The sequence below is a fragment of the Oncorhynchus clarkii genome, unplaced genomic scaffold (assembly GCF_045791955.1).
Source record: "Oncorhynchus clarkii lewisi isolate Uvic-CL-2024 unplaced genomic scaffold, UVic_Ocla_1.0 unplaced_contig_10618_pilon_pilon, whole genome shotgun sequence".
NCBI classification, from domain to species: Eukaryota; Metazoa; Chordata; class Actinopteri; order Salmoniformes; family Salmonidae; genus Oncorhynchus; species Oncorhynchus clarkii.
This window is the reverse complement of record NW_027258552.1, coordinates 24,909-40,033: the sequence shown is the minus strand read 5'-3', so window position 1 is coordinate 40,033 and position 15,125 is coordinate 24,909.

Below are 15,125 nucleotides of genomic sequence, written 5' to 3'. Positions count from 1 at the left end.
ATCTGAAAAACGACATGATTACTTCAAGGATTATTTTTAAATTCAGAAAGGTTGTTTTTGCGAAATAAACAAATCTAACACTTCTGTTTTTTTCAATGACATTCAAATCAGCATTGAAAAAAGGAGCAAGTTTAAGTTTGTTCTACCTGAGCGAGTCTGACCACAAATCAGAGACCAATATGATGGCACACCAAATGTGTTTGATGGATTGCGGGAAAAGAGCAGGAATGGGTTTCTGTAGTCTACAGTCAAAGCTATGTCTTCTAATGGTGCGACTGCTGTCGGCTTCAAAAGATTATCCAACTTGAATAAATGCTTGGAGGTAAGGATGACAGCAGTGGTGTAGTCTACGGCGATACGGATATGACTTATTATTGATATCTACATAGCGCATTGATGTGAATCACACTGCTGCTCTCTCTTTTAGCTATTTGCGCCTTATGGATTGTTGTTGTTGTGGATGGCTGTTCACAAATCTATACGTGTATTTGAACCCAATAAATGTTTGAATTCAAGAAGTTAAAGCTGCCTATCAATCATTGTTTTTGAAACCAGTGGACAGCCGGTGAAAAATGTGGTCTTGCAACAGCTGCATAATGCGGATCCCAGTCTATGGAATAAAGGTGGGGCTTTTATTGCTCAATCTAATTCATGCTAATCCCAAAAAAAATCCATAGGCCTAATGTACACATGCTCAACCTTGTACACTTTTAATAGACTTACAAGGGACAATCTGTAGTTGCTACATCCATTTTTAGACTTATAAATTGTATGTATATGTGCCTCATGAGCTTAATTCAACTGTCACACTTGTCATGATGTTGCCCTCTTTGGGTACAGCAAGCCCCATCCCCCTCTCCCTGCCTCCTACAACTAGACTGCAGTGGTCAGAGAGGTCGTAAATTCCTGGAAGAGATTATCTCCTCATGGCCACAGTATAGTGACAGAGTGAATTTTCAGAACAAAGGAATTTCTTCCACCTCACAGAACTTGAGGTCTGAACAACATTTATGTTCCGGAGAAGGTATAAAAGATCGGTGAATAATTCAGCTACAAACTGGTCCGTTTGGTACAAGTTTGTAAAACTCATGAGAGCCGGTGCGGCCACATTACCATAACACTGTTAATATAATAGCCTCAGATATGAGGTTTACATCTAATTGTTGTATAAGATGAACGAGTGAGGATGATACTGTTTGTAAAATTGTGTAATGTGATTTTGGACTGTTTAATGAAGGAAACTCCAATTCCCTTTTGAGTTTAACTAAATCAGAGGACCGCCCATGAGCCCAGTTCGGGTCGGGCATCCTGGGGCAGGCCCTTTTCTGCAACTCACGAATAAAACCCCAACTTTGAGAAGTTTTCAACAGACCATGTTTTCTCTCAATCACGAGAGGACAAAGGTTGCAGATGATTGCTGAATCTTTTAACCATACCACGTGGTTAAACTCTTAAGACTATTGATACCGACAGAATAAGAACAAGTCTTTGATATTAATTACTAGTCTGCTGCTAGGAATTCGGTATCATTGAACGTGAAGAACGACAACCGCCGAAACATGAATGAATGTCACTCTGAACTATCCACTCATCCACTAACCACGACAGAGAGAGAGAGACGCACAATTCTACAAAAGAAACAAACTTTTCAACAGTGATCAAGACGACACACTGAGCGTAAATATATATATTGATTGCAATTGTTAGCATTTCAATTGTTATAATTATCTACTCTGTAGTGACTTCTCAGCTGACCCCCACTCCCCTTTCGTCTAACAAGTCGCCATGCCGGTTTAGCCCACTAGGGCACATTCCCCTATCATTTCTTGTAAACATATTTACTTGTTTGTTTATGCACTTCTGTGATTGTTTAGTTAGTTAATAAATACATTATTTAAGACAATTGATGTATGACTCATAGTGAAGACTGGGTTCATGCAGATAGGCAACCATTTACGTTTGGAATGACGTTTGGAATGAGACTAACGTGAGGTAAAATAATTAATTCATTAATCAGAAGACTAATTGATCAGATATAAAATATCTGAAAAGTTATATTAGGAAATTATAACTTTGTAATCTGAATATTTTCCTTGGTGCCCCGACTTCCTAGCTAATTACAGTTACATGATTAATCAGTTGATCGCGTAATACTAATTACAGAGAATCTTTGATAAAAACTAAGTCTTCAATTTAATGATAGTAAAGAAAATTAAGTAAATTACAGTTTGTAGAGTTAAATATAAACACAGAATAGAGTAGAAATAACTCTAAAAATGTAACTCTGCAACAACAGTTATTTTTACTCTATTTAGACTGGGACCAAAGTATATATTTTGTAGAGTATAATTGTATTCAATTTACTGTGTAGGAGAACCCTTTAAAGAACCCTTTTGGGTTACATGTAGAAACCTTTTGGGTTCCATGAAGAATCCTTTCCATAGATGGTGCTACATGGAAAAAGGGTTCTACCTAAAAACCAAAAAGGTTTCTCCTATGGGGATATCCGAAGAACCCTTTTGAAAGCACACACACACACTGGTCCTCTATCACACCTTTAGGACATTTGTGTCCATTTGAGACATTGCCAGTGCCATCTATTTTGATGTTAAGGGAACAGAATAGTTATTTTCCTGCCTGGCAGTATGGCATGTGTGCACCACTGTCACGAACCTCGCCGAAGATGGTGCCTCTTCCTGTTCGGGCGGTGCTCGGCGGTCGTCGTCGCCGGCCTATTAGCTGCCATCGATTCCCTTTCCGTTTGTTTTGGTTATTGGGTACACCTGTTTTGTATTAGGGTTTGTTTGTAGGGTATTTAAGGGCACTAGGCCCGCTGGGTATTTGTGCGGGCTTGTTTTTGTTACTCTGTGTTTGATGGTGTGATTTAGTCGTGTCTTATTCTCCGGACTAGTTTTGTCCTGTTGTTTGGACTGGCAACTTATATATGCCCTGTGTGTTGGCGTGACTGTTTTGTTGCGCTGGTGAATACATTTGACAAACGACAGAACCCTGCTCTCTGCGCCTGATTCCACCCACCACACCTAGTTGATCGTAACAGAAGCCCGCACCACCAGAAATGGAGTCAGCAGGAGCAGCGACCACCCATCTCCCCACTATGGAGGAGCGCGTCCATCACCACACAGCTGTCCTCCATCGGATTGGTACCGCGATGGACCAGATGATGGAGAGGATGGAACGATGGGAGAGGAGTGGTCTCCCGACGTCTACCCCAGCTCCCCCACTGCCGACACCACCTACTCCACCTACGTCGTCCTCTGGGTCCGGCGCACTGCGTCTCTCCCCCCCGAGGGAGTATGATGGAGCGGCGGCTGGGTGCCAGGGATTTTTGCTCCAGCTAGAGCTCTACCTGGCTACCATGCGTCCGGCTCCCTCGGGTGAGGAGAGTGTGAGCCTCCTCGTCTCCTGTTTAACGGGCAGGGCCCTGGACTGGGCTAACGCGATCTGGAACAGTCCAGACTCGGCTCGGGACAACTACCTGGAGTTCACCCGCCGTTTCCGAGCTGTGTTCGATCATCCACCAGAGGGTAAAGCGGCGGGTGAGCGACTGTTCCACCTCAGACAGGAGACGAGGAGCGCGCAGGACTTCGCGTTGGAGTTTAGGACCCTAGCTGCTGGTGCTGGGTGGAATGACAGGGCCCTGATGGACCATTACCGGTGTAGTCTCCGGGAGGACGTCCGCCGGGAGCTAGCTTGCAGGGACACAACTCTCTCCCTGGATGAACTAATAGACATGTCTATTCGATTGGACAACCTGCTAGCTGCCCGCGGGCGTTCAGAAGGGGTCCTGTTAATTCCACCTTCCAGCTCTCCCACTCCCACTCCGATGGAGTTGAGAGGAGCTGCATCTAGGGGGATCAGAGGGAGCTCCTCCTGCTCTTATTGTGGACGGAGAGGACACACTTCAGACCGGTGTTGGAGGAGTCCCTCTGGGAGTCGAGATGGTCGGCGGAACACTCCTCGGCCACCCCAGGTGAGTAAGCACCAAACTCACCCAGAGCTCCCTGTTGGTCACATGTTTTTGTTAATTTTTTTTCCTGCGTTTTTCCCCTCTCTTCAGCATAAGGCGCTAGTCGATTCAGGCGCAGCTGGGAGTTTTATGGATCGTGGACTCGCCCGTAAATTGGGTATTCCGTTAGTGCAGATAGACCCACCTGTCCCGTGCACTCCTTAGATAGTCGACCGTTAGGGTCAGGGCTGGTCAGGGAGGCCACGATTCCGCTGGACATGGTAACGCAGGGGAATCATAGGGAGAGGATCTGTTTCTACCTTATTGATTCACCTGGGTTTCCAGTGGTGTTGGGGGTTCCCTGGCTGGCTATTCACAATCCCCTTATTTCCTGGAAACAGGGGGCTCTTAAGGGGTGGTCAGATGAGTGTTCAGAGAGGTGTATAGGAGTTTCCATCGGTGCCACGACGATGGAGAGTCCAGGCCAGGTTTCCACCGTGCGCATTCCCCCAGAATATGCCGATTTGGCTATCGCTTTTAGTAAGAAGAAAGCGACCAAATTACCACCCCATCGACGGTGGGATTGCGTGATAAACCTCCAGGAGAACGCTGCACTTCCCCGGAGTCACGTGTACCCATTGTCACAGGAGGAGACGCTGGCTATGGAAACATATGTCACGGAAGCTCTGAAACAGGGGTACATTCGGCCCTCCATGTCAACCGTCTCCTCAAAAGGAGGGAGGTCTGTGTCTGTGCATTGATTATCGAGGTCTCAATTCGATCACAGTGGGTTTTAGTTACCCGCTACCTCTCATCGCTACGGCGGTGGAGTCATTCCACGGAGCGCGTTTCTTCACAAAACTGGACCTCAGGAGCGCGTATAATCTGGTGCGTATTCGGGGAGGAGACGAGTGGAAAACAGCGTTTAGTACCACATCAGGCCACTATGAGTACCTCGTCATGCCGTATGGGTTGAAGAATGCTCCAGCCGTCTTCCAATCCTTTGTAGATGAGATTCTCAGGGACTTGCACGGGCAGGGTGTGGTAGTCTATATTGATGACATCTTGATTTATTCTACCACACGCGCCGCACATGTTTCCCTGGTGCGCAAGGTTCTTGGGCGACTGCTGGAGCATGACCTATACGTCAAGGCTGAGAAATGTGTGTTCTCCAAACCAGCCGTCTCCTTCCTGGGTTATCGCATTTCCAGCTTGGGGATGATGATGGAGTGTGACCGCGTTAACGCAGTGCGTAATTGGCCGACTCTGACCACGGTAAAAGAGGTGCAGCGATTTTTAGGGTTTGCCAATTACTACCGGAGGTTTATCCGGGGTTTTGGCCAAGTAGCGGCGCCCATTACCTCACTGCTGAAGGGGGGGCCAGTGCGTCTGCGGTGGTCAGCAGAGGCTGATGGAGCCTTCAACCAGTTGAAGGCACTGTTCACTGGGGCTCCCGTGTTGGCGCATCCGGACCCTTCGTTAGCATTCATAGTGGAGGTGGATGCGTCTGAGGCTGGGGTTGGAGCCGTGCTGTCTCAGCGCTCGGGCACGCCACCGAAGCTCCGTCCCTGCGCTTTCTTTTCTAAGAAGCTGGGTCCGGCGGAGCGGAACTATGATGTGGGGGACCGGGAGTTACTAGCTATGGTAAAGGCCCTGAAGGTGTGGAGACACTGGCTAGAGGGGGCTAAACACCCTTTTCTCATCTGGACTGACCACCGTAATCTGGAGTATATTCGAGCAGCGAGGAGACTGAATCCGCGTCAGGCTAGGTGGGCCATGTTCTTTACACGTTTTAGATTTACGATCTCTTACAGACCAGGTTCCCTCAACACTAAGGCCAACGCGCTGTCCCGTCTCTATGACACCGAGGACCGGTCCATCGAACCCACTCCCATCCTTCCAGCCTCTCGGCTGGTGGCCCCAGTGGTATGGGAGGTGGACGCGGACATCGAGCGGGCGTTGAGGGTCGAACCTGCGCCTACACAGTGTCCGACTGGTTGAAGTTAAATACCGCTTGGTGTCCGTGATAAGTTGATTCGATGGGCCCACACACTACCGTCTGCGGGTCATCCGGGGATTGATAGGACGCTGCGGGGTCTTAGGGGGAAATACTGGTGGCCCACCTTAGCTAGGGATGTGAGGCTCTATGTCTCTTCCTGTTCGGTATGCGCCCAGAGTAAGGCTCCTAGGCACCTTCCTAGAGGGAAGTTACAGCCCCTCCCGGTTCCACAACGGCCATGGTCCCATCTCTCGGTAGATTTCCTTACTGATCTTCCCCCATCTCAGGGGAACACTACCGTTCTGGTCGTTGTGGATCGGTTCTCTAAGTCCTGCCGTCTCCTCCCATTGCCTGGTCTCCCTACGGCCCTACAGACTGCAGAGGCTCTATTTACCCACGTCTTCCGGCACTATGGGGTTCCAGAGGATATCGTCTCCGATCGGGGTCCCCAGTTCACGTCCCGGGTTTGGAGGGCGTTTATGGAGCGTCTGGGGATCTCGTCAGCCTTACCTCTGGTTATCACCCCGAAAGTAATGGGTAGGTGGAGAGAGTAAACCAGGAAGTGGGCAGGTTTCTGAGGTCGTATTGCCAGGACCGGCCAGGAGAATGGGCGAGGTACGTCCCGTGGGCAGAGTTGGCCCAGAACTCTCTTCGGCATTCGTCCACGAATATGTCGCCATTCGAATGCGTACTGGGCTACCAGCCGGTCCTGGCTCCGTGGCATCAGAGTCAGACCGAGGCTCCTGCGGTGGAGGAATGGGTACAGCGCTCTAGAGAGACCTGGCGGGCAGTCCAGGATTCTCTCAAGCAGGCCAGTGAACGGCAGAAGAGAGACGCTGACCGCCACCGCAATGAGGCCCCGGTGTTCGCACCAGGGGACAGTGTCTGGCTCTCGACCCGAAACCTGCCCCTCCGCCTGCCCTGCCGGAAGCTGGGGCCGCAGTGTGTGGGGCCATTTAAAGTCCTGAGGAGGATAAACGAGGTGTGTTATAGATTGCAACTTCCCTCTTATTATCCTATTAACCCCTCGTTTCATGTGTCTCTCCTCAGGCCGGTGGTAGCTGGTCCCCTACAAGACAGTGAGGTACCGGAGGTCCCTCCACCCCCTCTGGACATTGAGGGGTCCCCGGCGTACACAGTACGAGCTATTCTGGACTCGAGACGCCGGGTGAGGGGCCTGCAGTACCTCGTGGACTGGGAGGGGTACGGTCCGGAGGAGAGGTGCCGGGTCCCGGGGAGGGACATTTTAGATCCTTCCCTCTTGAGGGATTTCCACCACCTCCACCCGGATCGCCCTGCGCCTCGTCCTCCGGGTCGTCCTCGAGGCCGGGGGGGTACTGTCACGAACCTCGCCGAAGATGGTGCCTCTTCCTGTTCGGGCGGTGCTCGGCGGTCGTCGTCGCCGGCCTATTAGCTGCCATCGATTCCCTTTCCGTTTGTTTTGGTTATTGGGTAATTGGGTACACCTGTTTTGTATTAGGGTTTGTTTGTAGGGTATTTAAGGGAACTAGGCCCACTGGGTATTTGTGCGGGCTTGTTTTTGTTACTCTGTGTTTGATGGTGTGATTTAGTCGTGTCTTATTCTCCGGACTAGTTTTGTCCTGTTGTTTGGACTGTTGGCGTGACTGTTTTGTTGCGCTGGTGAATAAATTTGACAAACGACAGAACCCTGCTCTCTGCGCCTGATTCCACCCACCACACCTAGTTGATCGTAACAACCACATTCTAGACCAAGAGCATGTCGAAGTGGGCCGCTTATCTGAATTATTCTTTCTCGTTTCTTTCACTCCCGAACAGGATTCACCTAATGTACAGCACAGCCTATAAATGTCTTTAGGACAAGATTCAGCTAATGTAAAACAACCTATAATGTGTTTAGGACAAGATTCAGCTAATGTAAAACATCCTACAAATGTCTTTAGGATTCAGCTAATGTAAAACAGCCTATAAATGTCTTTAGGACAGGATTCAGCTAATGTAAAACACCCTATAAATGTCTTTAGGACAGTATTCAGTTAATGTAAAACAGCCTATAAACATATTTAGGACAAAGGCCGTTTTGAAAATACTTTATCTATGGATTATCTGGATTATCTGTGCCTGGTTAATGTGTCCTGTATGTGTCTGGTTGTTTAAGAGTCTTATACCATTGCTTGTTGAGGCCCGATCCCAATGAGTTGAGAAATTCAGGAAACGAGGGTCCATCCTAACCGGATGCATCTGGACGTAATCAGGATTTGCAGACCCCCATTTCAAACAAGAATCGCATTTGAATGACAGTGATTGAAAGGGCGGTCTTGACATCTCATTTGTTCAGGTCAGAGTCCAATGAATATACTTACATCTGGGTCTAACAGATCTCCATGCACATTTCCTTCACTCTCTGTTCTCTCCCTCGGTTTATTTAGGCATCGTTCAAAGCAGTTCCTTTCCAGTCAACAGAGTGAGGTCTAAAAAAGTGGGGGCCCATTGTTTACAATGGCAAATCATCTATTCCACTCAAACTGTGGTCACAGATTGACCGTGAACATTCAGGCACAAGGGATCTGTTAACTTAGGGAGTACTTTAAAGCTTTCTACAGGACAATGATTGCACCACCAACATTTTGTTTACCTCTTCATGACGAGTCAAGGTCAAGATTGTCTATGGTCAGAACGGTCCAGTACAATTATCCAAGACTGACTCTTTAACGTAACATATAAATCAACAATAGGGTTTCAGTGGCTGGTTGATTTCAAGCTTCATTTCTGTTTGTTACCTATCAATCCATGTTGACTGTTGAACTGATGACTGTGGGGTTCTGGTAGGCATCAGTTATTAACTGCTTTAGCTGCATGACTGTTCCATTAAACATACACATCATCATCATCATAAAGCCCGAAGACGTGAATGGATCCTATTTCAGAGTTGTGTTGTTAGCTCTGCTGACAAGACGTCCTAGACCTATGGGATAACCAATGCAATGTCCTTCTTTCCCTCCTCTTTCTCTAAATAGAGAAGCCTAACATTTACTTCTTATCACTTTCGATTTACAGCTGGTGCCGGCTGTGTTTTATACACAGACGTTGAGGCTTTAGGAGGTGTAAACAAAGAAACTTGGCTGTTCAATGTACATAACTACAGGTCATGCTAGTCTGGCTGTGGACCACAGGGGCTGTGTTTACACAGGCAGCACAATTCAGATCTTTTGTACATTATTTCCATATCTGATACCTATCTAATCTTGTCCCTAATGTGTAAACAGCAACAACAAAAAACACATGGAATCTGATCTTTTGACTTATGATTTACTGTATACCACCACCATACTGTATGTGGATCTCAATCCTGATGCTACATATGTGACCTCAGTCTAGATGCTCAAATCAGAACTGATTTACTCTGAAGTGTTCCTTTTTTTGCACATGACCTGCCATTACCATGGCAACCACCCCAACATTTAAACTTCTACATGATCGGTGTCCCTATACTGGGATGGTTGAGCTAATGTGCGCTAATGTGATTTGCATGACAGTTGTAAGTAACAGCAAACTTTCCAGGACATAGACATGTCTTATATGGGCAGAAAGCTTAAATTCTTGTTAATCTAACATACTGTCCAATTTACAGTAGCTATTACAGTGAAAAAATACCATGCTATAGTTTGAGGAGAGTGCACAACAACAAAAAACGTTTATCCCAGCAACTGGTTTGATATATTCACCTCTGAAGGTGAATAATTGACTTACATTCAGTAATCTTGCTCTGATTTGTCATCCTGAGGGTCCCAGAGATAAAAATGTAGCATAGCATAAAATAAATTTTTATATTCAAATGTAGGAACTGTGTTCTACACTTTGAACCCCTGCTTTCTCTGGCTCCACATCCACCCCGCCCGGGCCATCTACTTCAGAGGCTACATCTGTGTGAATGAGCAAATCTGATATGGGTAAAATGTCTGGACACTGAGTCTGGAAACTCAAGAAAAAAAGATTGGATATGGAAAAAAAATTGAATTGTGTTCTTCGGGTAGCTGTGTGAACACAGTCAGTTTGTTTACACAGCCAGAGTGTTTCTCAAAAGGCTTTTTATAGGGGGAGTGGCAGCAGCTTTTCCAGAAAACCACTATCACAGATCATTTCAATCATGTTGAAAATTCAGAAGCCTGTGAAACGTTATTATAGATTCTTATTTGTCATGAAGCTGAATTAGATCACCTTGGCAGCAGTGGTTTCTGCAGTCTTACTGTTATTCACAATGTGTCGGTTGGTGAGTGATGCAGTTGACATCTATCAGTGGCTGAGGTTTCAGCAAACCAATGTTACAGATTTAAGTAATGTAGTGTTGGCTACAATAGTGTTGCCATGCAGTACAGTAACAACCGCAGTAATTACACAGTATTAATAACATTGTACTGTGTGACCTTGATCATCAATAGAACAGAACACTACACTGAATTCATATTGTAATGATCACATTGTACCAGATTGCTTAACCATAACAATATGTAAGGCTACTTGAACCATAAGCAGTTGGAGTAGCACTGATTAGATGTTATTGCTCGGCTGTTATTGGCTTCAAACTTAGCACACTTCTCTGATTTGGCTGTGATATGATGCAGTACATCTGAGAAATTAAGTCAGGGCACTTATTGATGTGGCTGTTGTGGTTTGCATGTCATTGAAGACTAAAAACAGTATTGTTTGTGTTGCAAACTTTTGACAGATGTATATGAAAATATGTGGCTTTGGCAAGATCAAGTCTGAGCTTGGGGGTGAAACAATTACACATTGCCCTAAATGGTCTGAAAGGCCACTTTCCTGTTAATTGGCTCTGTCTTGTGTATTAAGCGGAAATTCCCCATTATGATATTCCGCAACAAATGAAGGGTGCACGTCCATGGGCATTGTGATGCAGACTGACACAACAGGAAGAGAACACTGTGTTTAGCCTGAAAGGAAATAGAGCAACACTGAACGATATAGTGAGAAAGTATCCAAACTTGGTCTTAATTAACAAAAGTATCCCATCTAAATGAAAAGTTTATTTGGAAAGAGAGGTGGAGGGCAGGGCAGAATAATGGTTACAGATGCAGGATCTTCATTTCACCAGTTTCTCACAACAGGAAAGAATCCTACAGCAAAAGGAAATGTGAATTATTGTGTGGGTTATAATGAATGGATTTGATGAGGAGCCTTCATGTGGTGTCGAAGAAGGCGTGACAGAACCTGTAAACACACCTGGAGCAATTTCCTGAACATGAAAAAAATATTTGCCCCAACAGCAATATAAACAGGAAACCATAAACAGTCACTAGATGGTCTGGTCTCTGGGTTGGACCTACCGATGGATGTATTCACTCTGCTCTGTGGTGTGTGTGTGTGTGTGTGTGTGTGTGTGTGTGTGTGTGTGTGTGTGTGTGTGTGTGTGTGTGTGTGTGTGTGTGTGTGTGTGTAGCACCTATAAACTGTATAGGATGTGAAGCACCTATAAACTGTGCTTGACTGTGTTTATCTGGTCAGACGAAAACTCAACATCGTGTCTTGAGTTTACAACCAGCATCACAAACATTGTACCTGCTCAACCTCAATCCTTGATTCATGGTTTCCTGGAAAGTCAAACTATGGAGTGAAACAAAATAATGTACCATCTTTGTGAGTGCTGGCTGCCTTTATTCATAAAGCATTGTGGGGGGCTCATCTAAAATCCAGAATCAAACGTGTGGACATTCATCTGGGCCAAAGAACAATCACACTGTCTTAGAAAAAAAGGTTTCCCAAATTAACCCTCTGTAGAAAAGGTTCTACAAGGAGCATAAAAGTGTTGGCTTCAATAGTTTTTACCTGGAACCAAAAAGGGTTCTTCAAATAGTTATTCTATGGGGACAGCCGATGAACCCTTTGAGGTTTTAGACATGCACGGTTAGAAAACAAGACATCACAAGGTGCTAACTACCCAGCAACATAAGGTACTAACATCCCAGCATCACAAGGTACTAACACCCCAGCATCACAAGGTACTAACACCCCAGCAACATAAGGTACTAACATCCCAGCATCACAAGGTGCTAACTACCCAGCAACATAAGGTACTAACATCCCAGCATCACAAGGTACTAACACCCCAGCATCACAAGGTACTAACACCCCAGCAACATAAGGTACTAACATCCCAGCATCACAAGGTGCTAACTACCCAGCAACATAAGGTACTAACATCCCAGCATCACAAGGTACTAACACCCCAGCATCACAAGGTACTAACACCCCAGCAACATAAGGTACTAACATCCCAGCATCACAAGGTGCTAACTACCCAGCAACATAAGGTACTAACATCCCAGCATCACAAGGTACTAACACCCCAGCATCACAAGGTGCTAACATCCCAGCATCACAAGGTGCTAACATCCCAGCATCATAAGGTACTAACACCCCAGCATCATAAGGTGCTAACATCCCAGCATCACAAGGTACTAACATCCCAGCAACATAAGGTGGTAACACATAAGGTGGTAGCACATCCCAGCATCATAAGGTACTAACATCCCAGCAACATAAGGTGCTAACATCCCAGCAACATAAGGTGGTAACATCCCAGCATCACAAGGTACTAACATCCCAGCAACATAAGGTACTAACATCCCAGCATCATAAGGTACTAACATCCCAGCATCATAAGGTACTAACATCCCAGCAACATAAGGTGCTAACATCCCAGCATCACAAGGTACTAACATCCCAGCAACATAAGGTACTAACATCCCAGCAACATAAGGTGCTAACATCCCAGCATCACAAGGTACTAACATCCCAGCAACATAAGGTACTAACATCCCAGCAACATAAGGTACTAACATCCCAGCAACATAAGGTGCTAACATCCCAGCATCATAAGGTACTAACATCCCAGCAACATAAGGTACTAACATCCCAGCAACATAAGGTACTAACATCCCAGCAACATAAGGTACTAACATCCCAGCAACATAAGGTACTAACACCCCAGCATCACAAGGTGCTAACATCCCAGCATCATAAGGTGCTAACATCCCAGCAACATAAGGTGCTAACATCCCAGCATCACAAGGTGCTAACATCCCAGCATCATAAGGTACTAACATCCCAGCAACATAAGGTACTAACATCCCAGCAACATAAGGTACTAACATCCCAGCAACATAAGGTACTAACATCCCAGCAACATAAGGTACTAACACCCCAGCAACATAAGGTACTAACATCCCAGCAACATAAGGTGCTAACATCCCAGCATCATAAGGTGCTAAAACCCCAGCATCACAAGGTGCTAACATCCCAGCAACATAAGGTACTAACATCCCAGCATCATAAGGTGCTAACATCCCAGCAACATAAGGTACTAACATCCCAGCATCATAAGGTGCTAACACCCCAGCATCACAAGGTGCTAACATCCCAGCAACACAAGGTGCTAACATCCCAGCAACATAAGGTACTAACACCCCAGCATCACAAGGTGCTAACACCCCAGCAACATAAGGTGCTAACACCCCAGCATCATAAGGTACTAACACCCCAGCAACATAAGGTGCTAACAACCCAGCAACATAAGGTGCTAACACCCCAGCATCATAAGGTACTAACACCGCAGCATCATAAGGTACTAACACCCCAGCAACATAAGGTACTAACACCCCAGCAACATAAGGTACTAACACCCCAGCATCATAAGGTACTAACATCCCAGCATCATAAGGTGCTAACACCCCAGCAACATAAGGTGCTAACATCCCAGCAACATAAGGTGCTAACACCCCAGCATCATAAGGTACTAACACCCCAGCATCACAAGGTGCTAACATCCCAGCAACATAAGGTACTAACATCCCAGCATCATAAGGTACTAACATCCCAGCATCACAAGGTGCTAACATCCCAGCAACATAAGGTACTAACACCCCAGCATCATAAGGTACTAACATCCCAGCATCATAAGGTACTAACATCCCAGCAACATAAGGTACTAACATCCCAGCATCATAAGGTGCTAACATCCCAGCAACATAAGGTACTAACACCCCAGCATCACAAGGTACTAACACCCCAGCATCACAAGGTGCTAACTACCCAGCAACATAAGGTACTAACATCCCAGCATCACAAGGTACTAACACCCCAGCAACATAAGGTACTAACATCCCAGCATCACAAGGTGCTAACTACCCAGCAACATAAGGTACTAACATCCCAGCATCACAAGGTACTAACATCCCAGCATCACAAGGTACTAACACCCCAGCAACATAAGGTACTAACATCCCAGCATCACAAGGTGCTAACTACCCAGCAACATAAGGTGCTAACATCCCAGCATCACAAGGTACTAACACCCCAGCATCACAAGGTGCTAACATCCCAGCATCACAAGGTGCTAACATCCCAGCATCATAAGGTACTAACACCCCAGCATCATAAGGTGCTAACATCCCAGCATCACAAGGTACTAACATCCCAGCAACATAAGGTGGTAACATCCCAGCATCACAAGGTACTAACATCCCAGCAACATAAGGTACTAACATCCCAGCATCATAAGGTACTAACATCCCAGCATCATAACATCCCAGCAACATAAGGTGCTAACATCCCAGCATCACATACTAACATCCCAGCAACATAAGGTACTAACATCCCAGCAACATAAGGTGCTAACATCCCAGCAACATAAGGTACTAACATCCCAGCAACATAAGGTGCTAAGCATCATAAGGTACTAACATCCCAGCAACATAAGGTACTAACATCCCAGCAACATCACAAGCAACATAAGTACAACATAACAACACCCAGCAACACAAGGTAACATCCCAGCATCATAAGGTGCTAACATCCCAAACATCCCAGCATCACAAGGTGCTAACACCCCAGCATCATAAGGTGCTAACATCCCAGCAACATAAGGTACTAACATCCCAGCAACATAAGGTACTAACATCCCAGCAACATAAGGTACTAACATCCCAGCAACATAAGGTACTAACATCCCAGCAACATAAGGTACTAACACCCCAGCATCACAAGGTGCTAACATCCCAGCATCATAAGGTGCTAACATCCCAGCAACATAAGGTACTAACACCCCAGCATCACAAGGCAACATAAGGTACTAACACCCCAGCAACATAAGGTACTAACACC